This window comes from Cyprinus carpio, chromosome A22 (assembly GCF_018340385.1).
Source record: "Cyprinus carpio isolate SPL01 chromosome A22, ASM1834038v1, whole genome shotgun sequence".
In the NCBI taxonomy this organism is placed as follows: Eukaryota; Metazoa; Chordata; class Actinopteri; order Cypriniformes; family Cyprinidae; genus Cyprinus; species Cyprinus carpio.
In genome coordinates, this window is record NC_056593.1 from 11,904,798 (window position 1) to 11,923,924 (window position 19,127).

At 35.0% G+C, this 19,127-nt stretch overlaps 2 long non-coding RNA genes across 2 annotated transcripts; one reads left to right on the plus strand and one right to left on the minus strand.

Moving 5' to 3' along the window:
- Window positions 1–1,623: 1,623 nt before the first annotated feature.
- LOC122134875 lies at window positions 1,624–5,862 on the minus strand. The gene is made up of 5 exons (XR_006153166.1): window positions 5,773–5,862; window positions 5,230–5,287; window positions 4,568–4,682; window positions 4,337–4,380; window positions 1,624–4,135 (listed from the first exon to the last, which is right to left on the minus strand). It is a non-coding gene; the product is annotated as an uncharacterized LOC122134875 (long non-coding RNA).
- A 6,364-nt stretch (window positions 5,863–12,226) lies between these two features.
- On the plus strand, window positions 12,227–13,016 carry LOC122134882. Its single transcript, XR_006153175.1, has 2 exons — window positions 12,227–12,297; window positions 12,734–13,016. It is a non-coding gene; the product is annotated as an uncharacterized LOC122134882 (long non-coding RNA).
- Window positions 13,017–19,127: the final 6,111 nt, after the last annotated feature.

Consider the following 19,127-nt stretch of genomic DNA (forward strand, 5'->3'; position numbering starts at 1 on the left):
TCAGCAACCAGACTCAACATCTGGACATCACTCAACTCTGTCACATATGTTCAGGTTCAGCAGAGCTAATACTTGTATTATGGATTATTTTGTTGATTTTATATTAATAACTTAAGATGGCAGAAATAATAAAGCATCTGTCGTCATTTGCCTTATTCCCGTCTTTCTAAACAGGTTTAATTATTTTCGCTATGGGGAGAACAAAAAATAGATTTTGAAGATTGATTGATTGATTACTCTCAAGTCTGCTTGTTTAAAAATAACCATTATGTTTGATCACTACTCGCTTTTCCAGAAGTCCCTGTCCATTGTTGTGATACAGTTGAAGCTGTGATCCGATTGGTCGTCACTGTTCTGGTGGGCGTGGCTGCTGCAGCAGCTGCTGTGCTTCTGGTCAATGACATCAGATCTACAAGAGGGGAAAAGAAGAAAACAGAACAATTCAAACTCAGTCATGAAAAAATGAGAACATCGTCTATATAATCAGTTTCACTAGTTCACTCTTCCATATTATTAGCTGAGGTATGAAATGCGTATTTGGCGTGCTGTACGGGGTAAGGCTCCGAGCTCGCGAATGGCCCGAACCTAGAGTACCCCACTTCCCCGTCTAGTTGTAAAGTGAACTTGAAGTGGAGGCGTTGGGGTGGAGGAGGGATGCTGATAAACCGTCAATAGATAGAGGTAAATCAGCGGAATTTATCCTAGTGGTATTGATTACTTGATTGTGCTCCACCGGTGTTGATTAGGCTAATTATCTGACGCGCTCCTCCTCCCGAACCTTGTAATAAAACATAATTTAAATTCTGGATGAGATCAGTGAATCAGGTCACTATGTGATGATTATGTCATTATCAAAACATAATTAACAATAGCTGATTTTCTCGTAGCAACTAAAAGCAAACACTGACCCATCATAACTGTGATGAAACATTTTCAAAGAAAACATTAACATCTAAACCTGTTTATTCTCAATAATGCTGTGTTGAGATCTTGAGAGGTTTAACGTCTTCAGTCGGGTCTTAATGGTTAGAGAGTGTGTGTGGTGGCTCCGTGTGTTGTGATCACTTCTCACTGCTGTGTGTGTGTGTGTGTGTGTGTGTGTGTGTGTGTGCACTTGAATGAGTGACACAATGGGTGGCACAAATACTCAGTATGGGACACCACACTTGGCTACAGTATGTCACATCATTTTCACTTTCACTTCTTTTTTATGTCAGCTGATTTCATGTAAGTCTGTGGCTGGAAGTAAGTTAGTTTGTGATGTAGGCTTAATTATTTATTAAGTAATTCATTTTTTTTAGATACACAGAGTATTTGAGTGGTGTTTAATTTTATGTTAATAATTTTTTTGTTGTGTTAGTGGAACTAACATTACTAACAGAGTTTAAAATATTAGTTTTTGAATGGTTTAAGGCAATTACAGTGATATCACTTACGGTGAAATGAATTACTTATAGCTACATGAATTTGGAATTATTTTCAATTCAATTCAGTTCAGATTTATTGTGTAGAGCTTTTCCACAATAAACATCATTTTAAAGCAGCTTTACAGAAAATGCAAGTGTCTTCATTACAATCTGTTATCAGAAGTGAATGTTTAATGCACAAATTAGCAGTTCAAGATAATTGAATCATACAGTTATTTATTATATATCTAATGAAATGAAAATACACCAAAATACAATTCAATAATAAAACCAGCAGTGACAGCAAACTGCAGGAAATCTGAAGATGACGATAGTTGTTTTATTATACACAGACATTTATCATCTTTCTCATGCATAAATAAATTTAATAATACAACACAAACAGTGACAGAGTAATTTTTGTTCTGGAAGATATTTGTCCCATTCAGTTTCTTTCTCCATAATGATGTCAAAAAAAAAAAAAAAAAAAAAAAAAAAAATGTTTCTCCTGAAAGCATATGTATACAGATGAACTACAACATTACAAACTTTTGATTTGAAGGAGGAAAATAAAAACATTTGTACAAGCAAAACAAGACCTACTGTACATACTGTAAAAGAACATATAATTAACCTGTGATGCAAAACTTGCCATGCTTCTCTAATTTATTTTTCTTGTAATTTTTTCATGTAATCTGGATTACATAATCAGATTCCAAAAACTGTACTTGTAATTATATTACATTTTAAAATCCTCATAATCAGAGTACAGTTTTTATGATAATATTACATATTACTCACACTCATTGCTGTCATTGCTGCTTTCAAGTAATGCAGGAATTCCTAAAACTTTTTTTTTTTCTTTCAGATAAACCCCTTCGACCTAAAATATTTAGTTGAAATCCCCTGAGACTTTTAACAAGTTGATTCAAAATGAATCTTAAAGTAGTCAGAATACATTGCCTAAAATAAATAATCAAGCTTACATTACAAACTGCAGTTTTCTTCATGTAATTTGTAATAAGTAACTACACTTTGCAAGTAATCTCCCCAGTGCTGCTTACAGGTCTGTGGTTTATACAGAATCATTTAATCAGTTTCTCAATGGAGAAAATGAATGGGAATGCCAGAATGGACTTCCAAATATTGAGTAACATTACAGACATTACATTTCAACCTCTGAGGTATAAATAGAAGTAACAGTAACAGCTGCATCATCCGGATTTCTAAAAATGATTTCCCTCCTCCAAAACTTTAATCTGTTCTGTTGAGCTGTAAATAGGGTTGTCGCAGTGAATGATTTTACCTTGCAGTAATTTTGAGTGTCTCAAATAGCGTGATATGCAGAATTATCACCATATATTATAAGTGTGAGTGTATGTGTTACAATATAATGAAATCATATTCAGAAACCAGTGAAACCGTAACCAAATAGTGTTTAAACAAGAAGTGAAGTGAACAAAAGAGAATGACAAAAATAACGGTCCCACCTAAAAGAACATAAACATGGACAATAAGATTGTTAGGGCTATTGCTAGCCAATATGTATAACAATTACTTCTGATCTTCGAATCTGACTAGACTTTTATTGATATTTCCACCTGTGCAGCTTTCTAGACTGGCTGTCAGTCCATGCAGTTACATTGTTGTTCCACAAGGTGGCGGCAAGGGACTGTGTTTGAGTGAGTCTTTAAAACCGTTCACCTATTCAAAACACAGATTCATGCAAAGAGAGATGCATTAAAACGCGCTGTTGAAATCATTTTTAACTTTGGGCATCACTTTAGAAGACTGCATCGATGCTAAGACAGAGATTTTGCTTTCCTTGGACATTGACAACCTATTTTCACAAACATATATGAATTGCAAGTTATCGCACATGCTCTCTCTCATTCGCTGTCTGGTTTATAGTCAAGTGCAATTATACAGAGCATCTGAATAAATCAGCATGGTACACATTATGTTATTATTACTAACATATTGAATATTCAGTAGACATGCACAAAGTATAAAACAAGATGAGCATACATGAAAAAAGAAAACACGCAGAAACCACGGTTTGCATACCGCTGCGGTTTGTTCGTCAATAGCGCGGTATTACATATTGCGGTTATTGCAACAGCCCTACCTGTAAGCAACAGTATCTGTCCTTCATCTTATTTTAATAATTATTGTCATAAAGTGCTTATGATGCTCATCTGCTACATTTGTTTAAAAACATTTGCTAAATGAACTCATTTTACTGCTAGTGTCACAGTTAACAGATGGCATAATAACTAATTGTAATTGCACACATTTTCAATGCCCAGACTTCGCCTGTACTTCATCCCTACTTCCTCCTCTGACCAGCACAAAATTTTACAAGCAACGTTATAACCAAAGCCCTACCAATGTCCTACTCTTGAAAACAAATCCCCCATGGAAACCATGCGATTGGAAGATAAAACAATAGAAATCACAGTAAGAGCCCGAAAAACAATGACATAACCATGATTAAATGATTACATGATTATAAATGAATAAGTTGTTTTCACCAAAAAGAAAACTCACTCATACGGCCTAACAATTAGTGTTTTCCAGTGTTGCAATTAGTGTCTTCTCAAGTTAAACAAAACCCAGAATGATACGTTCTTCTAAATTTGCATCCATGCTAAAATTTTTCAAAGTCGCAGTGAAGATTGTTTCTGCAGCATTTTTTTCTCATTTTATAATCACACTTTTGGGGTTGTCTGTAAGAAAACAATGAAATCACAGAAGGTAAAGTTAGAGAGACAAACAGTGCTGTTTGCAGTCACAATCAGACCCAGTCAGCACATCTGTCATCTATCAGTGAATTAGATTCAGTTGAAAAAGCTTTATTTGCAATTAGGATGATTTGTCTGTGCAGGTAAAATCAAACACAGATCTTAGTGTGATGTACAGTATCTTACCTCATCTGTGGGCAATCCTTTATACATGTTTTTCTCCCTTTCTGCTGTGAAAAAAAAAAAAAAAAAAACAATCACACCTAAACACAATTATTAAATTATGATTTATTATCAGGAAACATTTGGAATGTCACAACTGACCAATCAGAGTCAAGTATTCCAGAGAGCTAAATAATAATTTGCATAAAGCACATGATGTTCTCCTCTCACTCAATATCAGCATGCAATACTCACCATTTTTGGAGATCTTCTGGCGATAGTAAATCACAGCAGCAGCAGCTTACAGCAGTCACCAGCAGCAGAACAGCAGCACATATTCCTGCTACAGCAGCTGAAGACACACCTGAACCTGGAGTGAGAAAGAGAGACAGTCATGAGTGTGAAAGATCCTCACTGTGTTGTTTATATACCATATTCATCTATATATATATTCAGTTCTCTGTGGAAACTTTTTGCATGTTCAAAAGGCTTTATTCCTCCGTATGTGACCTCTTGATACAAAATTGTTGCATGTCAAATTGTCATGTACTTTTACATTTGCTTGCCACAGCGACATGTTTTCTGTTTGCCTTTCTAGTACCATGCATGCATGGTTTGTTGAATTAAATCTTAGGAGGAAACATGTTATGGTCTTCCCAAAGAATACAGTTGGTAAACAGTGCAAATTATTTTTTTTTGACATCTTTATTATAAGTAGCAGGTGTTAAGTTTGACAAACATTACTCATATTATTCATCATAGATCACTCATTATTCAAATGAACATTCATATTTAAACAACAGCAAAAACAGCATTTTAAGTGAACTATAAAGTCAAGTTCTCATTAAGAACAATGCATTTATATATATACTCTAGTACATTATATGCAAGAAAAAAAAGGAAGGGTGAAAATATACTCAAGACTCTCTTCTCCACACGGGGCTCTTCAGTCCTGACTTGATCAGAACAGAGCAGCTGGAAGACACAAATGAATAAAGATATGAAGAAATACAAATAAAACACAATGATGTTAAAAAATTATTGCCTTTTGGTAGTTCTGCAAGGATAAAATCACTTACTGCAATATTCCCTTAAAAAATAAGAATCATCTAATTTAATTTCATAGGACTTGAAAGAAACTTCAGTGATACATTATATAGTATGTAAGGTCGTCATTACAAGGTTCTTAAAAGACCAGTTATTAAATTATAACTTTAATAACAGCCCTCCATCCATCCATATCTTATCCTCTTGTGTTATGCAAGATCACAGGATTTCAGTAATGACATATTTAATCAGAAATGCAGTTTTATGTTCAGAATTCTGTTATAATTATCCCTACTATTTTATTATAATAGAAAAACCACAGATTCATTTTCTAATATTTAAAGTCCTTAAAAAAAAAAAAAAAAAAAATGAATAAAAAAAAAACTAAGGGTAAATTACATTGAGTAACTCACCAGTCACGATCATACTGAAAGTTTTTATGGTGTCATCATGCGTGATGCTGATTTTTTTTTGGTGTTTTTGTGCTGTCGCACTTGCGGTTTTCTGTTAAGCTTTGCCTTTTTCCTGAACTCTCGCTTCTGATGATCTCTGGCTTCATAACGTCCAGTGTGTTCAGATCTGATGTCAGTGATGGTCAGAGATCCAGTCTCATAGTCCACCTTCAGTCTGTCTCTGAATCTCCCGCCTTCACCATCATATAAGCAGCTCGTATTGGGACGTCCATTGATCAGAGCTATGCGAGTGTCTTCAAAATACCACAGCACCTTGTCATGCTCTTTTTTAGTGGATATCAGTGTGTAGAGTGGACCTGAATCTCCCTCCATCACTGTCACCACATCATCACCAAAAACACCTGGAAACACAAATAAACAATAACTCAATAATGTTGAATTAAATCTAAAAACGAAAAGGAAAGGACGGTAAGGCAGGGTTAGGGGCTTTGGGATAGGAAATATAAAAACAATAGAATGGAAATCCCCCCACAAAAAATACAAAACCAAGCCTGTGGGTCTGTGATTGTCACGATATGCTGCCAGAAGGAGCAAAGGAGCGATGGATAAACAAAACTGTCATTTATTAAATTCAACACAGGGACAATCCACACTTGGAAGGGAAGGAAGACGCACGTACACAACTGGTAGACCTGACAAACACTGCCTGAACAGACCGGGGCTTAAACTTACACCTGATAATTGGGAGGCACACCGGTGAACAGAATGACTAATTAAGAGACAATGTGGACAGGAACAGGCTCAGGAACGACCAAATAAGGGCACATGAGGGGTCACGGGGAGCAAAACACAAAGACTGTCCAATCCTGACAGCTGTTCATCAAGGACAATGTTGTTTAGAGTCACAGATCGTAGCAGAAAGGTTCTGGCGGGACATATTATAAAAAAATTTAAGGGTTTCCCTCATGGAATAATTTTAAAGATTTAGTATTAATTATTATTTAAGTTTATTTTTTCTTTAAAACATATATATATTATATATATATATATATAATAGATATATATATATATATATTATATATATATATATATATATTTTATTTTTATTTTATTTTTTTTTCTGGAGAAATCTAGAAAATGAAACGATTTCTTGAGGTAGAGAAATATTTACAGCCTTAGATATTTCAATATTGGTAGAGATGAAAAATCTATAATTTTTACATACTCTCCTCATGCAGAGTTTTATATTTTAAAAAAGTAAATGCATCAATGAGCACAGAGTACAATTAGAGTATACAGAACCAGAACAACACAGAAACGGTTTTTTTTTTTTTTTTTTTTTTTACATTCTCTCTAGCCTACATGTTTAAACCAGTTTTGTAAGAATGAGAGATGTAGGTGTGATATGAATAAAGCGATCAGGCACTTTCCGCCTACAGTCCGGAACAGGAAAGAACTAAATAAAATAAAATACAATAAAATAACAAACGGTCCAAACACACCTAGAACAAGGCAAATCGTGGCACTTTTATTTCTAAAATATACTAAAATTGGGACTAAATACAATACATACAAGATAATACTGAAGTGAAATTTCATTTTCCATCGCTGAAAACGTTTTAAGTTACAAATGTAATAAATGTCTTACCAAGAATGAGCAAACCGAACAGAGTGAGCACAAAACAGCATCCCATCATTGTCAACAGCTGAGCCTGTTAGAATTAATTCCAATAGTGTTGCTCTACTTTAGGATAATTATGGCTTTCTTTTCCTCAAAACGCCCCCGCGAGAACTTGATATCCAGTGTGTAATATAAATAAACTTAGGATAATAAAAAACATGACCTATTTATCCAGATAAAATGACAATAATCGTTATTTTGTGTTGTCAAAAATAAAAATACACGCATATTTGTTCGCGATTCTAGCTAAGAATGAAAGAGAAAGTAAAATCTGCGTGATACCAAGCCCAGCTGAGATTCATTGGAAGTCCCTTTGAATAAAAGAACGGGAATGTAACTCATTGATTAAGCGCAACACTGTGCTTTTCCTTAAAAGAAAAAAAAAAAAAACCGTGATTCACTGAATCAAGCAGTTTAGACAAAGTGAAACCAGCAGTAGTCTTAGTTATTCACACAATTGTAGGCTACAGAAACAAACTTAATCTCCACTCCATACAAACTGTAACCCTTCCCAGTGTGTGCAACGAAACATTTACAAAGGGGTTGCACATTCGATTTATTCTGATTAATTTAAAATTCAACATGTGTCAAACTTTAAACATACAAACACCATTCTATAATTCAGTAGGAAATGATTAGAACAATATCTCCGCTACATTCTCCATAAACAACATGCGTATTATCACATGAACTAATGCAGACTCATAAAATCAAGGCATGGCCCGATTAATACCACTAGACTTGCTTCACACACTTTTCAAACACCTCGGGAAAAAATACACAAAACACTATAACATATCTCACATATTTCCCAACATCAAACCTGAAAAGCATGAATGAATAGTTTTGGTAGTGCATGGCTCACACGCATCACTCGAACAATATTAAGAATAATCACACTGATCCAAAACCCAACAAACAAACAAACATAGTATATAGTGTACTCCTACATACATTTCTGCCTGTTTCACACATACTCCGTCTGCAGTGCGTGTGCAGTCCGTTTGCGTTACGTATACGGTGCAGAAGCAGCACGGACTGTGCTTTCACGCAAGACGCGTTTGCAGTCCGCTACTGATCCGCGGCTGTTTAGGCCATAAACATAACATTTGTCCTTTATTTTGATTTAAAATCATGTAAAAATAAAAAAAAAAAAAAAAACGAAAAATAAAAAAGCTTTTTCAGCATTGTGATACTCTATCACAGATACAGTAACAATCTGTCATAGACATTAGTTTAAACTCAAATATAAACAAGGTATTACTTATGCATTTGACTTAGGTTTGTATAATAAGTTGCTCAAGCAGGCGGCATTTAAACATAACATTTAGCCTACTTTTCTTGTTAGGCTATCACAAACATTTAAAATTAAAACTCACCACTGACAGAAACAGTCGACTCTTGATTCTTTTGCATTTAAATCTTTATTACAAGCAATCCCAAGGGTCTTAAAGAACTTTGTTTTTCTGCCTCCATAAAAGTGCATATATTGTTGCCTTGTTTATCTTAAAGTGCCCTTTTGTCTTGTTTTTAAAATAGCCAAAAAGCCACGTGTGTGACTTTGAAACACAGTAGACTTTAATTGTATCAATTTATTGTGAAATTACTGCATTTCCCGTGTCAATCCATGTTCATTTTTAGCGCAAACAATGCTCTCACACTATAATTCAGCGCGTGCAGCACAGCAAAAATAGACTCTACACAAAAAATAACACCACACCTCCACAGCGCAAAAATGGTTCCTAAAAAAAAAACCAAACCAAAACCACACTGCAGACGGAGTATGTGTGAAACAGGCGTTACTCATTGCCTTACAAAAGCACAATTTCAGTTGAAATGCAGTGATGAATCCCTCACTAATTCTGGGGAAACGGCAGGATTCATAAGCTATACCCTTCATGCATCATTCATGAACTCTTAAGTTTAAGGACGTTTATTTTTAACCTTAAACAGAACACAGTGCAATGAATCATTAAAAATACAGGTAAAACCTGTGTAATATCAATGCAGAAAATTCCTGCACATTCACAAAATATACATTGTACCCTATTTGTGGAAAAAAAGATACATCCGATTTGTGACCCACTTATGTTTATAACTATGTTAAAGTTTCCTGTTAGTAAAGAGCAGTGTTTTGTGGCTAATGTGTCAATAAGCCTCTGTGGTCACAGCGCTTTATGTGGAGGGTGGTCAGATCCTGTTGGGGGAGGATTCACACACTAGTTTGTTATCTCTCTTCTAGCAGTCTGTTTTTTCAGCATTTATAATCATACTGTGCTGAAAGAAAATGGTTTATGTTGTTATTTTGTTCTGCATGTGTTTGTGCAAAACGCTTGGTAAGTAATAAATGTACATGTTTTAATAAATTTATATATATGAATGTTTTTACTGATTTAGCTCATGCTTTAGTCGAATAAGATGGATATACATTCGCTATTATTTTCAGATATTCTGAAATCGAACCAGTATTAAAAATCTGGTTTGGATTCGAATCTATCATCTCAGAATAATTTAAGGACAGACTCAGATTCTCCTACCTTTCATATTTTAATCTTGTGTTAATTTATTTCTTCTTTTATTTAGCTTCTTTCTTGTCTGTGGTGCTCTTTTGTGTTCTTCATTTTGCTTTTAAATAATTACAGTGTATTAAAGTAAACCAACATAAAGTTATTAACCCTAAATCTGTGACAAACTCTGTATTCTTTGCGTGTGTTTGTTGATACAGATGGACTGAACCCAGTGTCAGTGATAGAGAGAGATTCAGTCAATCTAAACTCTGGTCTTACTGAACTGAATGAAGATGATGATCTGATTCAGTGGAGGTTTGAATATAACAAACTTTTATAGCTGAAATCGATGTACTGGCCGACTGAGCAGCATGACTGTATATGATGATGCTCTTGATGGAGATTCAGAGACCTAGACCTGAAGCTGCGATGATCAAACTGGATCCTCTGACCATCACAGACATCACAACTGAACACGCTGGAGTTTATCAAATTAAAATCAACAGTGTGATCAAGAATTTCAGTCTCACTGTTTAATGGGAGTTTTAAAATTTTTTAAATTGCTATAATTTAAAATATATCCTAGTTAATTTTTAATCTTGAAATTAATATATATCTTGAGAGACACATTTATGTTTGACTTTTCAGGCTTCTCAAATAAAAATAAAAAAATAAAAATAAAAAATCTAATCACAATCACAAAAACAGCCCTCTTATTTACTAATAATATAATTTAATCCGATTTTACTGATCTTCCTCAGCTCGTCTGTCTGGTTCCTGTCATCAGCAGTAACTCTTCACAATGTTCTTCATCATCATCATCATCATCATATTGGTTCATTGGTGTGTTCAGTGGTGAATGTAGTCAGTGACTCTCTCCTGGTACAAAGGAAAACAGTTTATTGTCCAGCATCAGTGTGTCTGATCTCAGCATCAGTCTCTCTCTAACCTCTGGAGGTGGAATATCAGGATAACAAACACCTACAGCTGTGTGCTCAACAATCCCATCAAGCAACCAGACTCACCATCTGGACATCACTCAACTCTGTCACACGGGATATTAATATACAATGGTGATATTAGCATTTATTCACTGATCTCAGTCTACTGATCATGTGCTGAAAGGATTGGACAGTTTGCCCTTACACAAAGAAATTTAGAGGGTGAATTACAGTCAAGTTGGTGCAACTTGATACGCAAATTAGTAGAGTGAACCAACAGTTGTTCTATCTACATTCAGCTACTCTAACAAATAATGTGTTTGTATCTATTCGGCCACTTCTTTATAACTGAACTTGCATGAAAATAAAATGCACACATTAAAAACGGCTGCTTAGAAAGTAGTTATGAGTCAGAACTAAATGGTATTAATCTACAGGCCAAAACAGGCTTCCACACACAGTTTTTCAGTACATTCAATCCCACTTTCTCTGACTTTACCTGTGAACCAAATTTGACCATGCAAATGTGTATGGTAAATGTGACTCTGTAATAAAGGTGGGGTAAACGAGAAGGCAGGCAAAGAGACTAAATTGCAAGATCTAAATGTAAGAGGTTATTATAAAAAAAAAAAAACAATGGGGAAACACAAATGAGGCACACCTGGGGAGAGAATCACCTGAGAAAACTACAAAGAACTACAAACATGGCTCCCGAGACAGGAAGTAACAAGACATAGGGAACATGTAGCATTTGATATTATGTTGTATTCATGCCATGTTGTAATTACCATAATTCCGAGTTGACAACACGTGACATTTTACTTAAAGCTTTCATTGTACTTGGACTCAGAGGTAGTGCCTAAATAAACCAGGCGGTGGATTTTCAATTATCGTTCAGACTGACACTTTCACCCACACTAATGATTGTGTCTCTCTATCATTACAGGCTCTGGATCTCTCATAGTGCTGATCTCTGTTGCTGCTGTTGCTGGATCTCTATTGATTGTGGCTGCATTCGGGATATTTCTCATGCGTAGGAAGTGTAGAAAAACCGATCAAAAAGGCAAGTTGTTTGGCTGTTATCTATAAAATGACATTTGGCAATGCTCTACACTCGTCTAGCTCAGAAAAACAGATTCTGCATTTCTCAAATTGCATTAAAAAATACTGGAAATACAAAGACAGAAATGCACTTCTGCAGTAATTTAAAGATACAGTAACTAACTTGACAGCCCTGTGATAAACAACACATATGTTATGAAGAACCAGAATCTATTTAAGATGGAGTAGTTGCTGTTGTGTTTAATGCATCTATTATTATTTTTCAACAGTTTCAGACTCCTGAAGAGATCATTTACATTGAGCCAACATTCACAGAAGTCAAGCGCATAAAACAGTAAGATTTCCTGTTTCAGCTGATGATATCACTGTTCAGATTTTTACTCAACAACTTAATGTATTCACTCTCAGGTGCAACAGCCTTAAAATGGAACCTATGTACCTTATTTACCACTAAAAGCTTCATAGTATGCACCTTTTAGGGGCAGATGATGTACAAAGTTGTCCTTCTTAAGACGACTGCTCCAGTCAACAAGATGTTGCACCTCTATATTTTGCATACTGTACATACTGGTCCTTGGCTGCATTCCCAAAAGCATTATTAGCTTAGGTAGATTGTAGAGACCATTTATGGTAGGCCACTTCTCAACCTGATCACTGATCACTGTTACAAGAAAAAACAAAATTCACACTGAATCTCCAATGTATCATCAGAGTTTTTATAAATATATGTATTTTAATATTATTATTGTATTTTTTTTTTTTTTTTACAGAATGTAAAAGAGGAAGCTCAAGTAGAGTATGCACCAATTGCCATGAGAAGATAACATATTTTTTCTAAGTACCAGACCTGACAAGCAAGTTCTTTAAAAATTATAAATGAGTATTGGGATTGTTGACAATCACTACATGTAGTATCTAAAGTCCTGTTCACACCGGCAGTGACTAAAACCATGCACTTTTCCACGATTTCCAATAAATGACAGGCTTGCACGCAGAAGTTTTGGATCTGTTGTAAACTTCGGATGCAATTAAATATTTTCCGAGTACTGTGAATTCGGATATGCTTCTTTTGTTGCATACAGATTCAGTTCTACTAATGCTCACAAATCTGTGTTTTTATAACAGTAAAAAGTCTTTTCTTGTAGCCTAATCTTAATGTAATATCGTGCCATGACTATCAAAATAAAACATTTTATAGACGCACCTTACTGGTATTTAAATAGTATTGAACTTTATACTTGATCATACAGACACTGCATTAAACAGGAATATTGACTGAAAAGTGTTTCTGTTGCTACAAGAAAAACATCTGTGTATTTGACACACATTGCATAATCCACTTAATGTGGTAAAGTAGCCCACGCAAAAAACACGCTAACTTCAGTACAGGAAACAGAAAGTGTTCGACGTCAGGTCTCTGTTTTTTAATTCCTCTCCCAACTGAAGGAGGCAAATCCACCTTTCGGTTAAATGCTTCTGAAGATGAACACACCTAGAGCTAATCTGGCTAAAGCAACGAGGAAACACGCCATTTAGTAGTGGTCAGTGTACTGCTATGTACAGAGTTGTCAGACCCTCTTTGGAGGCCCCTGGCAGCTCTGGCCCACATCAGCTCAGATTTTTGAGTCAGATTGAAACCTGCTGTGCTCGGATTTCTTTACAGCTATATAAACATTATGGTCAAAGCTGTTGGGCGTATTAAACGGCTTCTTCATGAGAATATATGCTGCTGGACTGCTGTCAGTGTGTGTGTGTGTGTGTGTGTGTGTCTAAGGTGTTAGTTGTGTGCTGTGTGAATAGCGTGGGGTTTAGGGCTTTTTCCATACCTGTTCACACAAAGTCTGAAAAATAAAAAAAGAGATTCAATTCACATAGCAATATCAATGTCTAAAAACTTTGACATTGATATTGCTGTGTGAATGCAAAATGTGAAAATTTTCTGCAGTGTAATGTAAAATATAAAAAATTGATACGTATATGCATATGCATATCTCTCCATGACATGCCTGATCAGCAGTGTTAGTTTCAGTTGCAGCTCCAGTAAGAGAGCTACATTTCTGAGAAGCATTCTTGACATCACACCTTTTTGTCATATCCTGTATATGACAAAAAGGTGTGTCAACAAACCTTTTATTTTTAGCGCCTGATTACAATTCCTGTCAATGTCAAGGAGTCATTTTAAGAAGAAATGCAATCTGTGATTTACTGTTGTAATGTTTATTTATCATGCTGATGTTCAGAGTTTCTTTAGTTTTCAACAGTCTTGGGAGTAACAAATTAAAAGTAGCAACGCTGCTAACAAATGTTTTTATTTTGTGTTTAGTAGCATTTCAGTGTTGCTGTCCAAAAGCAAAATGCAGCAACTACACATTAAGAGGTGATAATGATGTCATACATGCCATCACTCATCTTCACCTGGAAAAACTTGTCTATTTTAAACCGCCTCCAAGAAAAAAAAAAAAAAAAAACTCAGTGTGGAAAGATGATTACACCATCTAAGAGGGAACTGGCCATGTTTACCAGACAACTCTTGACACTTGATACTTGTTTCTGCTTGTCTCTTGTTGTTTCTCGTTCCACCTCTTATCTGACAAGTCTTCAGGTTTGAGTCATTCTTTCATCATGTGACAGCCCCATAAGCTTCATAGACTGTATAAAAGGAGTTACCCTGGCAACACAATCTGTGTGTATATTATTTTTTATTATTTTTTTTGTCTTTATGATTTTAAGTGTACTGCCTTAATGTTTTATGTTTTGTATTGTTTAATAAAAAAAAAGACTGTATAAAAAGGCTTTAACCTATCGTCGTTCTTTTGTCACGTGATGTGACAGCATTGGATAGAGAAATTAATTTACAAGCTTCATTACCAACGGGTGCATAGTCATTATTATTAGCCTATCATCATTATTATAATTATTATTTACTCTTACAGTTACTGCATTTCTCCTCTCAAATTGTAGCTTTTTTACTTCTTTACAGTTTATATAATGTGTGAATTTCTGTCATGATGGTTATTTTCCATACACTGAATGTTGTAACAAAGGTAATAAAGAGTTGGTTATTATTATTATTAAGTCTCTTTCCGGCTCTAGACTGCATTGGTTATGCTTATGGGTCTGTCACGTGATGAATGAACGACTCGAAAAAACCAGAAGATTCATGAGATGAACTAATCAATTCTCTTTCCGGTTGTCATGGAAATCGAGTCCCCCCTCAAAATCGGGTCCACTTAGGACCCCGAGTGATCCGCAATTCCTGCAAAATCGCAATAAGGGGACTAAATTTCTCGGGGGGACTTGATTTCTCATGACACCGGCTCAGACTGCATTGACTGAAACAGTTGAACTACTAGACTAATTCCAGTACAGAATCTAAAGAATTTTTGCGCATGCGTGACTGAACGAACGAACACTCCCCCGAGACGACTCGTTTTTCCCAATCCCATTAAAGATTCGTTCAAAAAATGTAAATATAAACTTTTCTCTTCTGTGAGCACTTAACTGCATCCTGGGGTGTATTCCAGAAAGAAAGCTTTTTTTGAAACAAACACCTGGGGTGTATTCCAGAAAGCGGGTTTTGTTGGAAACTCAGAGTTTTGTTGAACCTCCTTTCTGGAATGTCGCCATTAAATATGTAAACCTGAAGTATACTTATTTTTTGAGTCTGGACAACATAAATTGTTTTTTGTAGCATTGATATTCACAATTTTTGCTTTATTGTTGATTTTTGATTTTCTTCTGACAGAACACTTCCACATCCACTGTTGTGCGTCCTACTGTGATCGATTCTTCGATTGGTCGTCTCTGCTCTGGTGGGCGTGGCTGCTGTTTCCTGATTTATGACACTCAGATCTCACAAGATAAGGAGACAAGAAACAGATATCAACAAATATTGTGATGCATCTTGGAATTTTGATCTGTAAAGAGGAAAATAGATGATATGAAAAGGATTTGAATTCAGATATAGTTATTAAACAAAATAATTTGTGGATGTAAATGGATTTCTCAAGTTTTTAGTTTTTTTATTTTATGTGGAAAATTTAATACACACTATGTGAGAAAAAATAAAATAAATATGTATATAAATAAATAATAATAAATATAAAAGAGTCTTTCTTCATAAATATTCCAATTCATATAGGCCTGTCCAATTTTAGAAGGATGGTATTTTTTGAAACGCTAGTGATGACTTCACAGCTTGTTACATAGCTCCTCCCTGTGGACATGTTAAGAACAACAGTGAAACAGTAAAACTATTTTTTCTGTAATTAAATACATGTCGACATTCACCACATTAAAGCAGATAATTTAAAAATAAAGACACAGAAAGTACAATATAGTGTGTGTCCAACACAGAATATCTCAGAAAATAAGGTGAACTCAATACGGATGCTCAATTATATTTCATGCATTCCGCTTCTAATGGGCTTTTTAGAAAGGCAGGTATGAGGGGGCCATTACAATACTCCACCCTGCTGGTGATATATATACGATATAGAATATATATATACAGTACAGGTCAAAAGTTTGGAAACATCTCTTATTTTTAATGTTTTTGAAAGAAGTCTCTTCTGCTCATCAAGGGCAGCCTGCATTTATTTGATCAAAAACTACAGCAAAAAACAGTAATATTGTAAAATATTATACACACTTAAAATAATAGTTTTCTATTTGGAATTATACTTAAAAAAATATATATATTCCTGTGATGCAAAGCTGAATTTTCAGCATCATTACTCCAGCCTTCAGTGTCACATGTAACATCCAGTCTATCACATGATCATTTAGAAATCATTCTACTATTCTGATTTATTATGAGTGTTGGAAACAGTTCTGCGTCTAATATATTTGATGAATAAAAGGTTAAAAAAGAACTGCATTTATTCAAAATAAAAATAAAAATCTAATAATATAGATTCTAATAATATATTTTCTTACTATCACTTTTTATCAAGTAACACATCCTTGCTGAATAAAAGTATTGATTTTTTTTTAAAAAAGAGAAAGAAAAAAATTACGACCCCAAATTACTGACCAGTAGTGTATATTATTATTACAAAAAATTTATATTTTAAAAAACATAGCTCTTTTTTTTTTTTTTTTTTTTTTTTTTTTACTTTTTATTCATCAAAGTATCCTAAAAAAGTATCACGTTGTTCTGAAAAAATATTAAGCAGCAGAACTGTTTCCAACTTTGATAATGAATCATCATATTAGAATGATTTCTAAAGATCATGTGATAATGATCCTAAAAATTTCAGCTTTGCATCACAGAAATAAATGATATATAAAGTATAATAAATTTAAAACAATTATTTTAAATTGTAATAATATATCACAATATTACATTTTTTTTCTGTATTTTCGATCAAATAAATGCAGGCTTGATGAGCAGAAGAAACTTCTTTCAAAAACATTAAAAATAGGTAATGTTTCCAAACTTTAGACCTGTACCTGTATATATATATACAGTCGTGGCCAAAAAGTTTTGAGAATTACATAAAATATTGGAAATTGGAAAAGTTGCTGCTTAAGTTTTTATAATAGCAATTTGCATAATACTCCCAGAATGTTATGAAGAGTCATCAGATGAATTCCATATTACTTCTTTGCCATGAAAATTAACTTAATCCCAAAAAACTTTTCTTGCCACTGCATTGCATTGCTGTCATTAAAGGACCCTGCTGAGATCATTTCAGTAATCATCTTGTTAACTCAGGTGAGAATGTTGACGAGCACAAGGCTGGAGATCATTATGTCAGGCTGATTGGGTTAGAATGGCCAGACTTGACATGTTAAAAGGAGGGTGATGCTTGAAATCATTGTTTCTTTTTGCCATTGTTAACCATGGTGACCTGCAAAGAAACGCGTGCAGCCATCATTGCGTTGCATTAAAAATGGCTTCACAGGCAAGGATATTGTGGCTACTAAGATTGCACCTAAATCAGCAATTTATAGGTTCATCAAGAACTTCAAGGAAAGAGGTTCAATTCTTGTAAAGAAGGCTTCAGGGCATCCAAGAAAGTCCAGCAAGCGCCAGGATCGTCTCCTAAAGAGGATTCAGCTGCGGGTGTCTGGTGCCACCAGTGCAGAGCTTGCTCAGGAATGGCAGCAGGCAGGTGTGAGCGCATCTGCACGCACAGTGAGGCGAAGACTTTTGGAAGATGGCCTGGTGTCAAGAAGGGCAGCAAAGAAGCCACTTCTCTCCAAAAAAAAACATCAGGGAAAGATTGATCTTCTGCAGAAAGTATAGTGAATGGACTGCTGAGGACTGGGGCAAAGTCCAATTCTCCGATGAAGCCCTTTCGATTTCCGATTGTTTGGGGCATCTGGAAAAAAGGCTTGTCCGGAGGGAGAAAAGGTGAGCGTCTACCATCAGTCCTGTGTCATGCCAACAGTAAAGCATCCTGACACCATTCATGTGTGGGGTTGCTTCTCATCCAAGGGAGTGGGCTCACTCACAATTCTCCCCAAAACACAGCCATGAATAAAGAATGGTACCAAAACACCCTCCAACAGCAACTTCTCTTCCAACAATCCAACAACCGTTTGGGTGAAGAAAAATGCATTTTCCAGCACGATGGAGCACCATGCCATAAGACAAAAGTGATAACTAAGTGGCTCGGGGACCAGAATGTTGAAATTTTGGGTCCATGGCCTGGAAAACTCCCCAGATCTTAATTCCCATTGAGAACTTGTTGTCAATCCTCAAAAGGCGGGTGGACAAACAAAAACCCACTATTCTGACAAACTCCAAGAAGTTATTATGAAAGAATGGGTTGCTATCAGTCGGTTTGGCCCAGAAAGTTGATTGAGAGCATGCCCAGTCGAATTGCAGAGGTCCTGAAAAAGGAAGGGCCAATACTGCAAATACTGACTCTTTGCATATAAATGTCATGTAATTGTCGATAAAAAGCATTGTGAAATGTATGAAGTGCTTGTAATTATATTTCAGTACATCACAGAATCAACTGACACAAAGATCTAAAAAAAAAAAAAAATCAAACTTTTTTAAAACAATATGGATAAGATATTTTATATTAAGCATTGTTTTTTACCTACTACTAAAATTCAGTTTGCCCTTAATGAAGACTGGGCAAGTTATTATTGCAACATAAAACATCAGTTCATGAACAGTGCAAACAATACAAAAAAAAAATACAA